Below are 17,325 nucleotides of genomic sequence, written 5' to 3' on the forward strand. Positions count from 1 at the left end.
CATTCACTGTGTCACAAATGGACTTGGCCACAGGCCACAACATCTTCGGTTGGCTGATCTTTCCTTGTCTCGCGCCAGCATCATCTTCTCTTCTCTCCAGGAAGAAAGAAAGACTTTTTTTACGAAGAAGGAAGAAAGAAAGACTAGCAAAAGTTGCTCCTAGAAAATCGACGAAATTTAAGCTTGGATGGATAGTAGAAGGCTCCTGTTTGTCCCACAGGCAATCCAAATTTCTTGTGGCGAGCGCGACAAGTCAACAACTGAGGTGGGTCCTGGTTAGGAGATGGATGTATCATGTATGACAGATATGTGGGCCTCACAGCTATTTGTGTGTGTGTGTGTGTGAGGAAGAACTGGGCCTCAGAATTACTACGAAAGTATGGCGGAGAACGAAACATATGGTACAAGAAATTGTCTAGCTCAGCTTAGTCCATGACCTTCTTAGAAAAAGCTTTGTCCATGTGTTGTGGTGACTAGAGTAGTTCACAACTATCTACTCCTACACCGCACAAGGATCCAGTTTCATTGCAGAGACAATTGATGCCCGCTGGAAGAACCAAAATCCACCTCTCTGCCTTTGAAAAACGGACGAACAGCTACGTAAGAGCATCTCCAGCCGCGCTCATAGGAAGGCCTCCTTAGACGATTTTTTCGCGTCGGCGTCGAAAAAACGGCCCAGTCGCATCCCCAGGAGCCTGATTTTCGCCGGCCTGGGCCAAAATCAGCGCCAGCGGACCCAGGCCGAACCCGGCGTCCGGGGGCGAGCGGTTTTGGCGCGAAAAAGTCGCGGGCCAGCCGCGTCAGTGACAGCGCGGCTCGTCCTTCCCCAACGCCTCGGTTTCCCGCGCGGGGAATCAATGATAAGGCTGCCGCCAGTCAGCCTTGTCATTGATTCCTCACGGGCGGCGCATCACGGGATGGCACGCCGACGCCTCCCTTCCCTCGCACGCGTACACACGAGCGCGGCGCGGCTATATAAGCCGATGGACTCGCTCGCCTGTGGCCACACAAGCCCCGCCCTCGCCGCCGAGCTTTACCTCTCCCGAGCGCCACCGCCGAGCTCTCCCTCTCCCGTGAGCCGCCGCCCAGCCCCTCCCTCTCCCTCCCCCTCTCACGATGGCCGAGCGTTTCGCCGGAGATGAGGCGGCGGCCAACGGCTTCGGCCGCCGCAGTCTTCGCGAACAGGAGTCGTGGCTCCTATTCCAGGCGAACATCCCGACGCCGCCGGACATGCGCGCCGGGCCGCCGGGCTGGAAGCTCAGCAATGTGGGAGTGTCCATTCCCCCGTTGCCCGATGCCGTGGTTAAACCCTCCTACTTCGCCGACGAGGTCGAGGTCGTGCGCGCCTCCCTCATCGACGCCCAGCTCTCCCTCCCCCAGTACGCCGCCGACAACCACGCGGCTTGGGCGGCGTACTTCCAACGCCGTCAGCAGCAGCGGCTGGCGTCCACCAACGGCGCGGTCGTGGTCGGCGGCCAGAAGAACATCAAGGGGCGCCACCTGTGGTGGGGTGTCCCCGGCCGCACACTCGAGGGTGTGCTGACGCACCTCGTGGGCGGCAACAACCCGCCATTGGCGTACCCCCCGGCGAGGGCGGCCGCGGCGCCCCGCCGATGCGACGGGCCATGGGCGCCAAGGAGGTTCGGCTCCTCCTCCTCTTCCTCCTCGTGCTCTTCCTCGCACTCCTCCGGCACTCCGGCGCTGCTCGGCATCAAGGTCGAGCCTGCGGCGGAGACGCCGCTCGGCCGGCGCACTCGCAACGTCGGCATCGTCATCAACGAGGGCGGCCGGCGCGCCTCCTCGTCGGCTCCTCCTCCGCGCTTCGTCAAGCCAAAGACGGAGCCGGGGCTCGCGCCGGTGAAGGCGGAGCCGGGTCTCCCCGCCGTGAAGACGGAGCACAGCGAGGTCGAGCTCGACAACGACGCGGCCCTTGAATGGGCACGTCAGGACTCCCTGAAAATGGCGAGGGAGCGCCAGTGCGCCGTACTGCGGCGCTTCGCGGAGCGCCACCGGGGCCGCGAAGAAGGAGGAGTCGTCATCATCGCCGACAGCGACGACGACGACGCGCCGCCGCCGTCACCAGTCCGCCATGGCGACGCCGGGTCCAGTAGGGGCGCCCGCGTCAAGGAGGAGAAGGCCGATGATGACGACGGCGGTGACGATGGCAGCGACGACAGCGACTACCCAGTGTTCAACCAGTTTCTTTTTTAGATTAGTTTATATATTTGCTATGTAATAAAAATCCGTGAACTTTGTCGAATTATATGCCCAAGTTGAACCAAATTTGTCGTGTTTAGTCGAATTTCGCCGAACTTTGCTATATACTTTTATTTTTTGAACACGGTCCCCAGCTCTGGAGCCGGCGGCTGGAGACCAACTCACCCCAGTTCAATTTTTTGCGCCGGCTCATCCCCAGGCGGCGGCGATTTAGGCGCCCCGGGGGGCCAACGGCTGGCTGGAGATGCTCTAAGTCCTTATGTCACTCGGGCCAGTATAAAAGCCGGTGGCTCGTCCTGTACTTGAACCACAAGACAAGACAAGCTCAATCGCTCTGCAGAGACGACGCATGGCCTCGACGACAGCGGCGGTGCCGGAGGTGGCGCTGCGGTCCGGCGGCGCGAGGCCCATGCCGGCCGTCGGCATGGGCACCGCCAAGTTCCCGGCGGTGGCGGAGACCACCGTGAAGGCCGTGCTGGAGGCCGTGGAGGTGGGCTACCGCCACTTCGACACGGCCGCCATGTACGCGACGGAGCGGCCCCTGGGCGAGGCCCTCGCGGAGGCGGTGCGCCGCGGGCTCCTGGCGTCCCGGGAGGAGGTGTTCGTCACGTCCAAGCTCTGGTGCACGCAGTGCCACCCTCAGCTCGTGCTCCGGTCCCTCCGGGAGAGCCTCCAGTAAGCTCGGTCCATCTAGAGTAGACTTTTGCCCGTTGACTTCTGTAGATCTTGATCAATCGTCTCGGCGTTTGTGCTTCGTTTCTGAAGGAACCTGCAGATGGAGTACGTGGACCTGTACCTGATCCACTGGCCGATCAGCCTGAAGCCCGGGCCGGCGGTGTTCCCGGTGAAGCGGGACGACGCCGTCCCGTTCGACTTCGAGGGCGTGTGGCGCGCGATGGAGGAGTGCCACCGCCTCGGGCTCGCCAAGGCCATCGGCGTCAGCAACTTCACCACCAGCCACCTCCACAAGCTACTCGCCGCTGCCACCGTCCCTCCTGCAGTCAACCAGGTTGCTGGATGTTACGAGCTCCTACGAGATTACGAATACTGGTCTGAATGTCTTAGCAAGACGATCCACCGTCACTGTAACTCTGTGTATCATCTGTAGGTGGAGATGAACCCGGTCTGGCAGCAGAGGAAGCTGAGGGGGTACTGCGCGGAGAAGGGCATCCACGTCGCGGCCTACTCGCCGTTGGGAGGGCAGAATTGGTCCGGCGACGGAAACGCCGTGCTGGACTCCGAGGTGCTCGCGGAGATCGCCAGGGCCAGAGGAAAGACCGTCGCACAGGTAACCGTAACCGTAGTGTACACGCCTCGTTTCTCCTAGCAACTGCTCGGAATTACGACATGCAGTCCGTATGACACCAACCGATTCCTCTTTCTTCTCATTCAGGTAGCGCTGAGGTGGATCTACGAGCAAGGGGTGACCCCGATCGTCAAGAGCTTCAGCAAGGAGAGGCTCAAGGAGAACCTCGGGATCTTCGACTGGGGGCTCGCCGACGACGACCTGCGCAAGATCGGCCAGATTCCGCAGAAGAAGATCGTCAAAGCTGCAGGCATTGCTGTTCTCGGCAGAGGGCGAGTTCACGTCGGTTGACCTCGCAGACATGGAAATTGTCGAGGAATAAAATAGGCACTCAGAAAGTGAGAGTACCTGCTTCGCTGTGTGACGTAGTAGTAAATTACAGTAGTAGCTTACTTTGAGGGTGGGGATAAATAAGAGCATCTGCAATAGTCTTTATGATAGATTTCTTGATACAAGGTCCACATCAGCAGTCAACCGTGTATCATACGAGTTCTCTAATGAAGCGTATGTTAGTCTGATGGAACCGCGCATATTAAATCAATTTAAATAAACTGATGACCAACCAGGTCCAGCCAGGAGCCACAGAAATGAATGTAGTTACCTCGGAGCTTGTCCCTGGAACATTGGTTCATGATCATATGATCCCATTCTCTCTCTTCTTTTATTTTATGCCACGTCATTAAAAGAGTCTACATGGTAGATTTACCAACGATGATCACACGACCATTGGAGATGCCCTAAAGGAGTGATCAGGCCCACCTTCCAATAGTATTCATCATCTGTTAAGGCAGGAGTATAAAGAACACCAGAAGTAAAAATTAAATTTAGATCCGTAGACCACCTAACGACGATTACAATCAATGAAGCGAGCCAAAGACGTGCCGCCGTCATTGCTCGTCCCTCACTGGAGTCGAGAAACCTTGTTATTGTAGACAGTCGGAAAGTTGTCGTACTAAGGCCCAATAGGACCAGCGCATCAGAATAGCAACCGTTGTCGATGAAGAGAAGCACAGATCGAAATGATCCAATTTGAAGACACGGGAACACTGACGAACAAAGATCGGATCTAAGTGGATCCATCGAAGATAACTGCCGACCGAATTCCGTGAGATCCACCGAAGACACATCTTCACACGCCTTTCGATAGCGCTAGACGCACCATCAGAACAAAAGCTAGGCGAGAAGAACATTATTCCAACTTCAAATAGTCGTCCCCGTCTCGTTTTCATGAAAAGGACACAAACTCTAAAGAGACATAAAAAAATACCTAAAAATGGAGTAGGAGGGGCCATGGAGGACGAAGCCGATCCGTGACGACACCGACGGGAGGCGAAAAATCCCCGATGAAACCCGCGCGAATCACAAAATCCCTGATGACCACGTGCGAGTCGCACGAAGCAAAGAGATTCAAGGCGTACCTGACTTGTTCTTTTTTTTAATTCTGAAATTCGACGTGACTTGTTCTCTGTTCATTGTGCTAAATCATCTGTTCATTGAGCTGCAGGTAAATCCGTTGTATTTCGACTTGGTGAATTGCAGCTTCATTTTCCACGTAAAAATCATTTGAAAACTCAAATTCATTTGAAAACTTGGTGAAATAGGAAAAAGGTCCAGTTACAGTCGGTCGGTAACGGAATTACGTGACTCTTACACACAAGCTATTAGTGACTTGACATCAAAACCGGTTCAATGCTACTGTTTCCTAACGGTTGAACATGCTACTGTTTTCCAACGGTTGTACCCAAAGTTCATATACCCCTGATCCTTCACTCGCTCGAGAGTGCGCGCCATTTGGATTATGTTGTAGCTTGAAATATAGCCTGTAATTTTTTTTAAAGAGTTCTTCAGTTACAAATGCTAATATTATGGCAATTTCAAATTGCCCATAATATTGCGCACACTTCCCTGGGATGTGCGCCTTCAATTTGGGATGAGCCCCGACTAGCGGTTTTCAAATAAATTCGTTATACAAGTAGGTCGTGACAGATTGAAAGCTAAATGAATCATACTCCCTCGATCCAAAATATAATGTGTCCTTGGCTTCCGCCTTCAACTTTGACCATAAATTTGATCAATGAGACCGACTGCGGTGGGAGCAAAAAATATATAATCGAAAACTTTGTTTGAATACGAATTCACTCGTATAATTTTCACTCCCGCAGCAGTCGGTCTCGTTGGTTAGATTTATGATCAAAGTTGAACGTCGGGATGCGCGGGCGAGCTATATTTTAAAATGGATGGAGTATATCACAATAGGCTGGCAAACGGTCAAGAAAAAAATATTTCATCCTAGTCATAAAAGCAATGTTCTTCCATTCCAGTAGCATTTTTGAGAATCACCCTACATTCAAGAACCACATCAAATCTTTATTTTCTAGTGACTCCTACCATCTAATCTTTTATTTTTATCATTGCTACATTTTATATGACATCTATAGTTGTGGAATAAGATAATTATGTGTATCATCTGACGCAAAAGCCGGGAATCTACATTCTTTAAAGAATAAAATACAACACTAGTTCTAAAACTATTCAAGGGATGTTAAGTTAATCCTAATACTATAAAAATGCACATATGGATCCTGAAGGTTTGCTAAGTGTGTCACTCGTAGTCTTATTCATGTTGCATCAACTTTGACTTGCATGGGTGGCAGGTTCACCACTGCCACGTGGTAACTGTTTGCACAAAACCCCACAAAAGGTCATCCCCTCTAATTTTGTGGTCCCTCTTTTTGCATAAAACCTATGTGGATACCGCTAGCCATCAATTTGATCAAGCCATCCCTCCCGGTCTTGCTCTCCCACGTACGCGAGGGCCCAGACCCCCTCCCCAAACGGCGGTGGGTGCCTTCCCCGAAGGGCACGGTGTCGACAGTGCACACGGGAGGGTGGTGGCAGCAGCAAGCGCACGGGTAGGCTCTAACCTCATTCCTCCTCCTTTGCCACCGACGCAAATGTTTGGACGGACCCGTCCCCACTTCCTGCCCAGCACAGAGGATCCTTCCTGGATGGCGAAGGTAGATGTGTTAGAGTGGTTCCAATGGTGTGTCGAAGGAGCTCACTCATGACGTTAAAGCACCGAGGTGGACTGTGGCCCTCAGAGGTGGAGAGTAAGGCAAGGGAGAGGATCTACGCAAGGAGGAGGGCACAAAATTAAAAGAGGTCACCTTTTGTGGGGAGGGGGGGATTGTGCAAAAAGTTGCCACATGGAAGTAGTTAGACCGCCACCCGTGCAAGTTAAAGCTGATGCAGCGTGTATAGGACTGCGGGTGACACCAAACTTTTAGGACCCAGATATGCATTTTCATAGTATCAAGACTAACTTCACACCCTCAAATAGCTTTACGACTTCTGGTGTTTCTTACTCTTTTTCAAAACTAGATGATATTTAGATGAGTTTTGTTTGCATGAACAATAATATTTAAATTAATAATATATTGCATATGTTTGATCACATGACAAGTGTACCCATTAGTTCAAAAAAGGCCCATAGATGTTTTTTCCTTCTAAAAAGGAATATAAACCCTCACCTTTACATCGGTTGATGCACACAATCATATATTATTGATTATTAAAAAACAATGCCAAGCATTGGTGCCGAACAAATAAGCTAACAAAAAAACAATGTCATCCGCATAGGACAAGCCTCGCGACAGTATCTTCAACTCCTACCACAAAACATACAAAACGATATATTAGCAGACACGGGGTGCAACGCTCCAAGACATCGCCTTCACGAAGGAACCACCACTTATGTGTCGATGTTGGCTGGTCAAACCACATCATACGAGGTGCTATCAACCCGTGAAGCAAATCTTAGAACCAATACCTTCAAGAATGTAACAATACATAGTCGTTGAAGTTGCCTTCAACAAAAGAGCTAGATCATGAGTCTACACACGGAGAAAATACATCCATGATGTCTGCCGCTGTTGTCGTCGTCCACCACTCTATCAGCCTCTCACACAAAATCAGTCAACCAAAGGAAAAATCATCGGAAGGCATGTCACCATCGCATCACTTCCAAACACCACCACACTGCCATTCAGTCGATGGTTGTCATGCATGACAAAACAGTCGCTAGATATGCCACTTCGATGGCAAAGTGAGAAAGGGTCTGCTCAGGCCCACTATCGAGCCTGAACCGGCCACAGTAGCTTTCGCTAGCACCGGTAAATGAGAGGAGAGTCATACACAACATTCCCATAAGATCGAGCTGATGATCGATGCATCGCGTCAGATCTGCAGGATCCGACAAGCCTTGCCGCCACTATGCTTTGCACAAGGCCGCATCCGCGTTGCCATCGATCGGCTCCGAGACACCATGTTGGCACCGCTGCCACTACAACGGTCATGAGCGGTGGAGTTGCCAAGGCCGAGATGACAATCCTCCTCTGCCCCTCCCCCCGAATTTTACGAGCAACAACCACAAATTGTCGCATGACTCCTTGTCGTGTGTGCCTCCTGCTCATGTGGATAGACGCAGTCCAACAGGATGAAGACTCACCGACATCCACCTCAGCCTGAGGGTGTGCAATGAAATGATTGGGGTGAAATCACCACCACTAGGGGCTAAATTTTGTGTTTTGACCCTTTTGGAGAAGTTGTTCGAGGCCTGACCCTAGTTTGCAAAAATTTCAGGATATAACCCTTTTCCTATCGCCAGGGGGTATGGCGGTAGGGTATAGCAGCCTACCGTCAAGGCCCCTTGAGGGAGTCCTGGACTAGGGGGTCCTCGGGTGTCCGGACAAATTGTTATGGGCCAGACTGGTGGGCCATGAAGATACAAGGCAGAAGACCTTCCCCTGTGTCCGGATGGGACTCTCCTTTGCGTGGATGGCAAGCTTAGTGTTCAAATGTATTATTTCATTTCTCTGTAAACCGACTCTGTACAACCCTAGACCCCTCCGGTGTCTATATAAACCGGAGGGTTTAGTCCATGGAGGCTAAGAACAAATCACATAGGCTAGACATCTAGGGTTAGCCATTACGATCTCGAGGTAGATCGACTCTTGTAACTCCTATACTCATCAAATACAATCAAGCATGACGTAGGGTTTTACCTCCATTAAGAGGGCCCGAACCTGGGTAAACATCGTGTCACCCTCGTCCCCTCTTCCTTCGATCCTCAGACGCATGCTTCGGGACCCCCTACCCGAGATCGGCCGGTTTTGACACTGACATTGGTGCTTTCATTGAGAGTTCTGCTGTGCCGTCAACAGAAGGTTCGATGGCTCATTCTATTATCAACAACGATGTTGTTTCCGGGGAAACTTTCCTCCCCGGCCAGATTTTTGTGTTCGGCGGCTTCGCTCTGCATGCCAACTCGATTGGTCACCTCGAACAGATCGACAGCTACGTCCCTGGTCATCAGATCAGTGTCGGGAACCTAAACTATGTAGCTGATATCCGAGGAGATTTGATCCTCGAAGGATTCGCGGCCCCGATCACCGCTTTGGTCTTAGATCCAGAGCAAATTGTCGGGTCCGAAGATGGGAGCTTGAAGCCCACCGGACTCTTGACTATGAAAATCGCAATCGGGGATCCAGAGGCGACTTTGTCTTCGGATAGCCCGGAGTCAGGCTCCCTCCCCCCATTATGGAAAGTCCGGACTCGCCCCCGGACTCTAGCTCTGAACTATCGAAGCCTGCGCTCAGCAAGCGTGGCCACGAGGCCCCTGCCCTGGCCATCCCCGTGGAATCTCGTTTCCCGTCCAACCCTCTCTCTTAAACGAGGCTCTAGACTTGAGGCGGTCCGTCACCATCATAGAGGAATCGCCTCCAAACTATGCCCAGCTCGGACTAGGGGCTGAAAACAGGGAATTTTACATCCCACCCACCACCCACTTCATAGCTACCATCGAGGACTTAACCGATATGCTGGATTACACCTCCGAAGACATCGATGGCATGGACGACGATGCCGGAGACGCACAAGGCAAAGAACCACCGTTTAGCGGACGTTGGACGGCCACCTCCACATACGACGTGTACATGGTGGACACACCCAAAGAGGATGACAGTGCATACAGGAAAGATCTGGTGGAGGACAAGCCTGATGAGGCACCGCCGAAGCATTGACGCCAGTGACACCGCTCAAAATCATGTCGTGACAAAGACAATAATACCGGCACCGGAGATGATAACACTCCAGAGGACGCCAAAGACCCCGAAGCCCCCATCGAACCCACATCCGAACATGACGATGTAGGGGAGGGGCAAGTTAACCCCAACGATCCGGTCGGGAACGAGGACTCGGAGGACAGCAACTATCTACCACTCTCGGAAGATGATGTCAGCCTCGGCAACGAAGATTTCATCGTGCCGGAGGAACCCCTCGAGCAGGAGCGCTTCAAGCGTGATACGTCTCCAACGTATCTATAATTTTTGATTGCTCCATGCTATATTATCTACTGTTTTGGACTATATTGGGCTTTATTTTCCACTTTTATATTATTTTTGGGACTAACCTATTAACCGGAGGCACAACCCAGAATTGCTGTTTTTTTGCCTATTTCAGTGTTTCGGAGAAACAGAATATCAAACGGAGTCCAAACGGAATAAAATCTTCGGGAACATGATTTTCTCATCGAACATGATCCAGGAGACTTGGACCCTACTCCAGGGAGTCAAAGAGGAGGTCACAAGGGTGGGGGGCGCACCCCCCCTAGGGCGTGCCCCCTGCCTCATGGGCCCCTCGGTGCTCCACCGACGTACTCCTTTCTCCTATATATACACACGTACCCCCAAACAATCAGAACATGAGCCAAAAACCTAATTCCACCGCCGCAACTTTCTGTATCCACGAGATCCCATCTTGAGGCCTGTTCCGGAGCTCCGCCGGAAGAGGGCCGTCATCACGGAGGGCTTCTACATCATCATAGCCTCTCCGATGAAGTGTGAGTAGTTTACCTCAGACCTTCGGGTCCATAGTTAGTAGCTAGATGGCTTCTTCTCTCTCTTTGAATCTCAATACAAAGTTCTCCCCCTCTCTTGTGGAGATCTATTCGATGTAATCTTCTTTTTGCGGTGTGTTTGTTGAGATCGATGAATTGTGGGTTTATGATCAAGTCTATATATAAATAATATTTGAATCTTCTCTAAATTCTTTTATGTATGATTGGTTATCTTTGCAAGTCTCTTCGAATTATCCGTTTGGTTTGGCCAACTAGATTGGTAGTTCTTGCCATGGGAGAAGTGCTTAGCTTTGGGTTCGATCTTGCGGTGTCCTTTCCCAGTGACAGAAGGGGCAGCAAGGCACGTATTGCATCGTTGCCATCGAGGATAACAAGATGGGGTTTATTTCATATTGCATGAATTTATCTCTCTACATCATGTCATCTTGCTTAAGGCGTTACTCTGTTTTTAACTTAATACTCTAGATGCATGCTGGATAGCGGTCAATGAGTGGAGTAATAGTAGTAGTTGCAGAATTGTTTCGGTCTACTTGTCACGGACGTGATGCCTATATACATGATCATACCTAGATATTCTCATAACTATGCTCAATTCTGTCAATTGCTCAACAGTAATTTGTTCACCCACCGTAGAATACTTATGCTCTTGAGAGAAGCCACTAGTGAAACCTATGGCCCCCGGGTCTATTCTCATCATATCAATCTCCATCACTTTAATCTTGGTTTGTTTTTACTTTGCCTTTACTTTTCACTTTGCATCTTTGTACCAAAAATACCAAAAATATTATATCTATCAGATCTCACTCTCGTAAGTGACTGTGAAGGGATTGACAACCCCTAATCGCATTGGTTACGAGTAGCTATCGTTTTGTGCAGGTACGAGGGACTTGAGCGTGGCCTCCTACTGGATTGATACCTTGGTTTTCAAAAACTGAGGGAAATACTTACGCTACTCTGCTGCATCATCCTTTCCTCTTCGGGGAAATCCAATGCAAGCTCAAGAGGTAGCAAGAAGAATTCTGGCGCCGTTGCCGGGGAGTCTACGCAAAAAGTCAACATACCAAGTACCCATCACAATCCCTATCTCTCGCATTACAGTATTTGCCATTTGCCTCTCGTTTTCTTCTCCCCCCCCCCAATTCACCCTTGTCGTTTTATTCGCCCTCTCTCTCTGTCTCTATCCTCCCTCTCTTTCTCTATTTGCCTCTTCTGGCCCGTTTGCTTTTTGTTTGCTCGTATGGTTGGAATAGTCATTTATTTATTACTAAACAGAGAACCTAAGATTTATGGATCCTCATCCGCTTGCTAATCTTTTTAAGATATCCAGTTATGTTGAACCAATTGCTAGTGAGTTTTGTGCACTAGATTATCTTTATGAAGTTTTGCTTGAAATTCGTGAATCTGAAAATTGCGATGAAGTATGTTATGAAGTGATTCACGATAGATATTTGAATAAAAAGCATGATTGCAATGATGTTATTATAAATTCTATTAATGAAAATTGTGCTAATAATATGCAAAACCCTAAGCTTGGGGATGCTAGTTTTGTTATGTCCTCTACTTGTTGCAATGATCATGATTGGGGTGATTCTTCTTTTGATCTTGAAAATTTATTTAAACCCCATGATGAATATGAGATTGATTATAATGTTTGCAATAATATTGAAAGTGGGTTTGGAAGAATGTCAACTTTAGATCCCACATATTTAGAGAATGTTCAATCTTATGAAGTTTTTGATAAGAGTGCGTTTGGGAAGGTCATGACTTTAGTTAATGTTAATCCCACTATTTCGGAAAAATGCCAACTTTGCATGCATGTGGATCATGTTGATAATATTTTACGTGATAGCTATATTGTTGAATTTGCTTATGATCCTACATGTAATTACTATGAGAGAGGAAAATATGGTTGTAGAAATTTTCATGTTACTAAATTACCTCTCGTTATGTTGAGATTGCTATTGTTTCTTTCCTCTTCCTTGCATATGCTAGTTTTTGCTTGCCTTGATAATTTGTTTGCCTATAAGATGCCTATGCATAGGAAGTATGTTAGACTTAGATGTGTTTTTCACATGCTTTATGATGCTCCTTTTGTGCTTCAATTCTTGTCTTTCATGTGAGCACCATTAAAATTATCAATGCCTAGCTATAAGACTTTAAAGAAAAGCGCTTGTTGGGAGACAACCCAATATTTTTCCTTGCTGTTATTTAATAAATTACCTAGCCTCTGTTTTGGTTGTGTTTTTTGTGTGTTTAATTAGTGTTTGTGCCAAGTAGAACCGTTGGGAAGACTTGGGGAAAGTCTTGTTGAACTTGCTGTAAAAAACAGAAACTTTAGCGCTCACGAGAACTGCTGTCATTTTTATTTGAAGAGTGTTATTTAGTTAATTATTTTTGCAGATGATTAATATATAAATTCCTCACGTCCAGCAATTTATTTTAGAATTTTTGGGGTTCCAGATATTGCGCTAGCTACAGATTACTACAGACTGTTCTGTTTTTGGCAGATTCTGTTTTTCGTGTGTTGTTTGCTTATTTTGATGAATCTATGGCTAGTAAAATAGTTTATAATCCATAGAGAAGTTGGAATACAGTAGGTTTAATACCAATATAAATAAAGAATGAGTTCATTACAGTACCTTGAAGTGGTCTTTTGTTTTCTTTCGCTAACGGAGCTCATGAGTTTTCTACTTTAAGTTTTGTGTTGTGAAGTTTTCAAGTTTTGGGTGAATTCTTTTGATGGATTATGGAACAAGGAGTGGCAAGAGCCTAAGCTTGGGGATGCCCATGGCACCCCCAAGATAATCCAAGGACACCAAAAATTCGAAGCTTGGGGATGCCCCGGAAGGCATCCCCTCTTTCGTCCACTTCCATCGGTAATTTACTTGGAGCTATATTTTTATTCACCAACATGATATGTGTTTTGCTTGGAGCGTCTTGTATTATTTGTGTCTTTGTGTCTTAGTATGCCACAATCATCCTTGATGTACACACCTTTTGAGAGAGCCATACATGAATTAAAATTTGATAGAATACTCTATGTGCTTCACTTATATCTTTTGAGCTAAGTAGTTTTGCTCTATGTGCTTCACTTATATCTTTTGAGCTAAGTAGTTTTGCTCTATGTGCTTCACTTATATATTTTGAGCTATGTAGTTTTGCTCTATGTGCTTCACTTAGATCTTTTAGAGCACGGTGGTGGATTTGTTTTAAAGAAACTATTGATCTCTCATGCTTCACTTAAATTATTTTGAGAGTCTTAATAGCATGGTAATTTGCTTAATAATAATATGCTTGGTATTCAAGATTTGTGAAACTTTCTTTTGAGTGTGTTGAATACTAAGAAAATATTGAAGCATGATAATTGTTTTGAGATATGGAGGTGATAATATTAGAGTCATGCTAGTTGAGTAGTTGTGAATTTAAAGAATACTTGTGTTAAAGTTTGTGATTCCCGTAGCATGCACGTATGGTGAACCGTTATGTGATGAAGTCGGAGCATGATTTATTTATTGATTGTCTTCCTTATGAGTGGCGGTCGGGGACGAGCGATGGTCTTTTCCTACCAATCTATCCCCCTAGGAGCATGCGCATAATACTTTGCTTTGATAACTTCTAGATTTTTGCAATAAGTATATGAGTTCTTTATGAGTAATGTTGAGTCCATGGATCATACGCACTCTCGCCCTTCCACCTTTGCTAGCCTCTCTAATACCGCGCACTTTTCGCCGGTATCATACACCTACCATATACCTTCCTCAAAACAGCCACCATAACTACCTATTATGGCATTTCCATAGCCATTCCGAGATATATTGCCATGCAACTTTCCACCATCTAGTTCATCATGACACATTCATCATTGTCATATTGCTTAGCATGATCATGTAGTTGACATAGTATTTGTGGCAAAGCCACCATTCATAATTTCTTCATACTTGTCACTCTTGATTCATTGCATATCCCGGTACACCGCCGGAGGCATCCATATAGAGTCATACTTTGTTTTAGAATCGAGTTGTAATCATTGAGTTGTAAATAAATAAAAGTGTGATGATCATCATTCAATAGAGCATTGTCCCAATAAAAAAAGAGAAAGTCCAAAGAAAAAAAGAAGGCCCCCAAAAAATAAAATAAATAAAAAGGGGCAATGCTACTATCCTTTTACCACACTTGTGCTTCAAAGTAGCACCATGATCTTCATAGTAGAGAGTCTCTCATGTTATCACTTTCATATACTAGTGGGAATTTTACATTATAGAACTTGGCTTATATATTCCAATGATGGGCTTCCTCAAATTTCCCTAGGTCTTCGTGAGCAAGCAAGTTGGATGCACACCCACTTAGTTTCTTTTTGAGCTTTCATACATTTATAGCTCTAGTGCATCCGTTGCATGGCAATCCCTACTCACTCACATTGATATCTATTGATGGACATCTCCATAGCCCGTTGATACACCTAGTTGATGTGAGACTATCTTCCCCTCCTTTTTTTCTTCTCCACAACCACCATTCTTTTCCACCTATAGTGCTATATCCATGGCTCACGCTCATGTATTGAGTGAAGATTGAATTTTTTTTTGAAAAAGTTAGAGTATGAAACAATTGCTTGGCTTGTCATCGGGGTTGTGCATCATTTAAATACTTTGTGTGGTGAAGATGGAGCATAGCCAGACTATATGATTTTGTAGGGATAACTTTCTTTGGCCGTGTTATTTTGAGAAGACATAATTGCTTTGTTAGTATGCTTGAAGTATTATTATTTTTATGTCAATATAAACGTTTGTCTTGAATCTTTCGAATCTGAATATTCATATCACAATTAAGAAGATTTGCATTGAAATTATGCCAAGTAGCACTCCGCATCAAAAATTCTCTTTTTATCATTTACCTACTCGAGGACGAGCAGGAATTAAGCTTGGGGATGCCTGATACGTCTCCAACGTATCTATAATTTTTGATTGCTCCATGCTATATTATCTACTGTTTTGGACTATATTGGGCTTTATTTTCTACTTTTATATTATTTTTGGGACTAACCTATTAACCGGAGGCCCAGCCCAGAATTGCTGTTTTTTTGCCTATTTCAGTGTTTCAGAGAAACAGAATATCAAACGGAGTCCAAACAGAATAAAATCTTCGGGAACGTGATTTTCTCACCGAACGTGATCCAGGAGACTTGGACCCTATTCCAGGGAGTCAAAGAGGAGGTCACGAGGGTGGGGGGCGCCCCCCTAGGGCGTGCCCCCTGCCTCGTGGGCCCCTCGGTGCTCCACCGACGTACTCCTTCCTCCTATATATACACACGTACCCCCAAACGATCATAACAGGAGCCAAAAACCTAATTCCACCACCGCAACTTTCTGTATCCACGAGATCCCATCTTGAGGCCTGTTCCGGAGCTCCGCCGGAAGAGGGCCATCATCACGGAGGGCTTCTACATCATCATAGCCTCTCCGATGAAGTGTGAGTAGTTTACCTCAGACCTTCGGGTCCATAGTTAGTAGCTAGATGGCTTCTTCTCTCTCTTTGAATCTCAATACAAAGTTCTCCCCCTCTCTTGTGGAGATCTATTCGCTGTAATCTTCTTTTTGCGGTGTGTTTGTTGAGACCGATGAATTGTGGGTTTATGATGAAGTCTATCTATGAATAATATTTGAATCTTCTCTGAATTCTTTTATGTATGATTGGTTATCTTTGCAAGTATCTTCGAATTATCCGTTTGGTTTGGCCAACTAGATTGGTAGTTCTTGCCATGGGAGAAGTGCTTAGCTTTGGGTTCGATCTTGTGGTGTCCTTTCCCAGTGACAGAAGGGGCAGCAAGGCACATATTGCATCGTTGCCACCGAGGATAACAAGATGGGGTTTATTTCATATTGCATGAATTTATCTCTCTACATCATGTCATCTTGCTTAAGGCGTTACTCTGTTTTTAACTTAATACTCTAGATGCATGCTGGATAGCGGTCGATGAGTGGAGTAATAGTAGTAGATGCACAATCGTTTAGGTCTCCTTGTCACGGACGTGATGCCTATATACATGATCATACCTAGATATTCTCATAACTATGCTCAATTCTGTCAATTTCTCAATAGTAATTTGTTAACCCACCGTAGAATACTTATGCTCTTGAGAGAAGCCACTAGTGAAACCTATGGCCCCCGGGTCTATTCTCATCATATCAATCTCCATCACTTTAATCTTGCTTTGTTTTTACTTTGCCTTTACTTTTCACTTTGCATCTTTATACCAAAAATACCAAAAATATTACATCTATCAGATCTCACTCTCGTAAGTGACCGTGAAGGGATTGACAACCCCTAATCGCGTTGGTTACGAGTAGCTATCGTTTTGTGCAGGTACGAGGGACTTGAGCGTGGCCTCCTACTGGGTTGGTACCTTGGTTCTCAAAAACCGAGGGAAATACTTACGCTACTCTGCTGCATCATCCTTTCCTCTTCGGGGAAATCCAACGCAAGCTCAAGAGGTAGCAAAGCGCCAACTAATAGCGACTGCAAGAAGCCTAAAAAAGCAACAACAACAGCTGTGAGCCGAATAGGATACACTCAATGAAAGATGGACATAGGTCTTAGTTGCCGAAGAATATGGCCTACAACGCCGAACAAAGAGCTATCTGAAGCGTCGGCTACTGCCACAATTCGACGACGAGGCCTTCGAGCCAATACCGTTGAAGCATGACCAGATGGATGAACCAGACCGGCCACCGTGTGGGCGAGATAAAGCGGCCACCTACGCCAAACACCAACCCGAACCACCTCGCCGTAAAGGCAGAAAGACAATGGGTCCAGGATACACCTACGATTTATGGCAAGACCTGAATAATAGAGTAGGCCAAACAAGATCAATCTACGAATCTAGGGGGTG

General features: G+C 47.0%; 1 pseudogene across 1 annotated transcript; it reads left to right on the forward strand.

The window, feature by feature from the left end:
- The first annotated feature begins 2,477 nt into the window (after positions 1-2,477).
- On the forward strand, positions 2,478-4,041 carry LOC125541753 (non-functional NADPH-dependent codeinone reductase 2-like; annotated as a pseudogene). Its single transcript, XR_015616847.1, has 4 exons — positions 2,478-2,892; positions 2,983-3,226; positions 3,326-3,505; positions 3,611-4,041. The product of XR_015616847.1 is annotated as a non-functional NADPH-dependent codeinone reductase 2-like (transcript).
- The last annotated feature ends 13,284 nt before the right edge of the window (positions 4,042-17,325 follow it).

The sequence above is a fragment of the Triticum urartu genome, chromosome 2A, assembly GCF_056163025.1.
Source record: "Triticum urartu cultivar PI428250 chromosome 2A, HENAU_Tu73, whole genome shotgun sequence".
Lineage (NCBI taxonomy): Eukaryota > Viridiplantae > Streptophyta > Magnoliopsida > Poales > Poaceae > Triticum > Triticum urartu.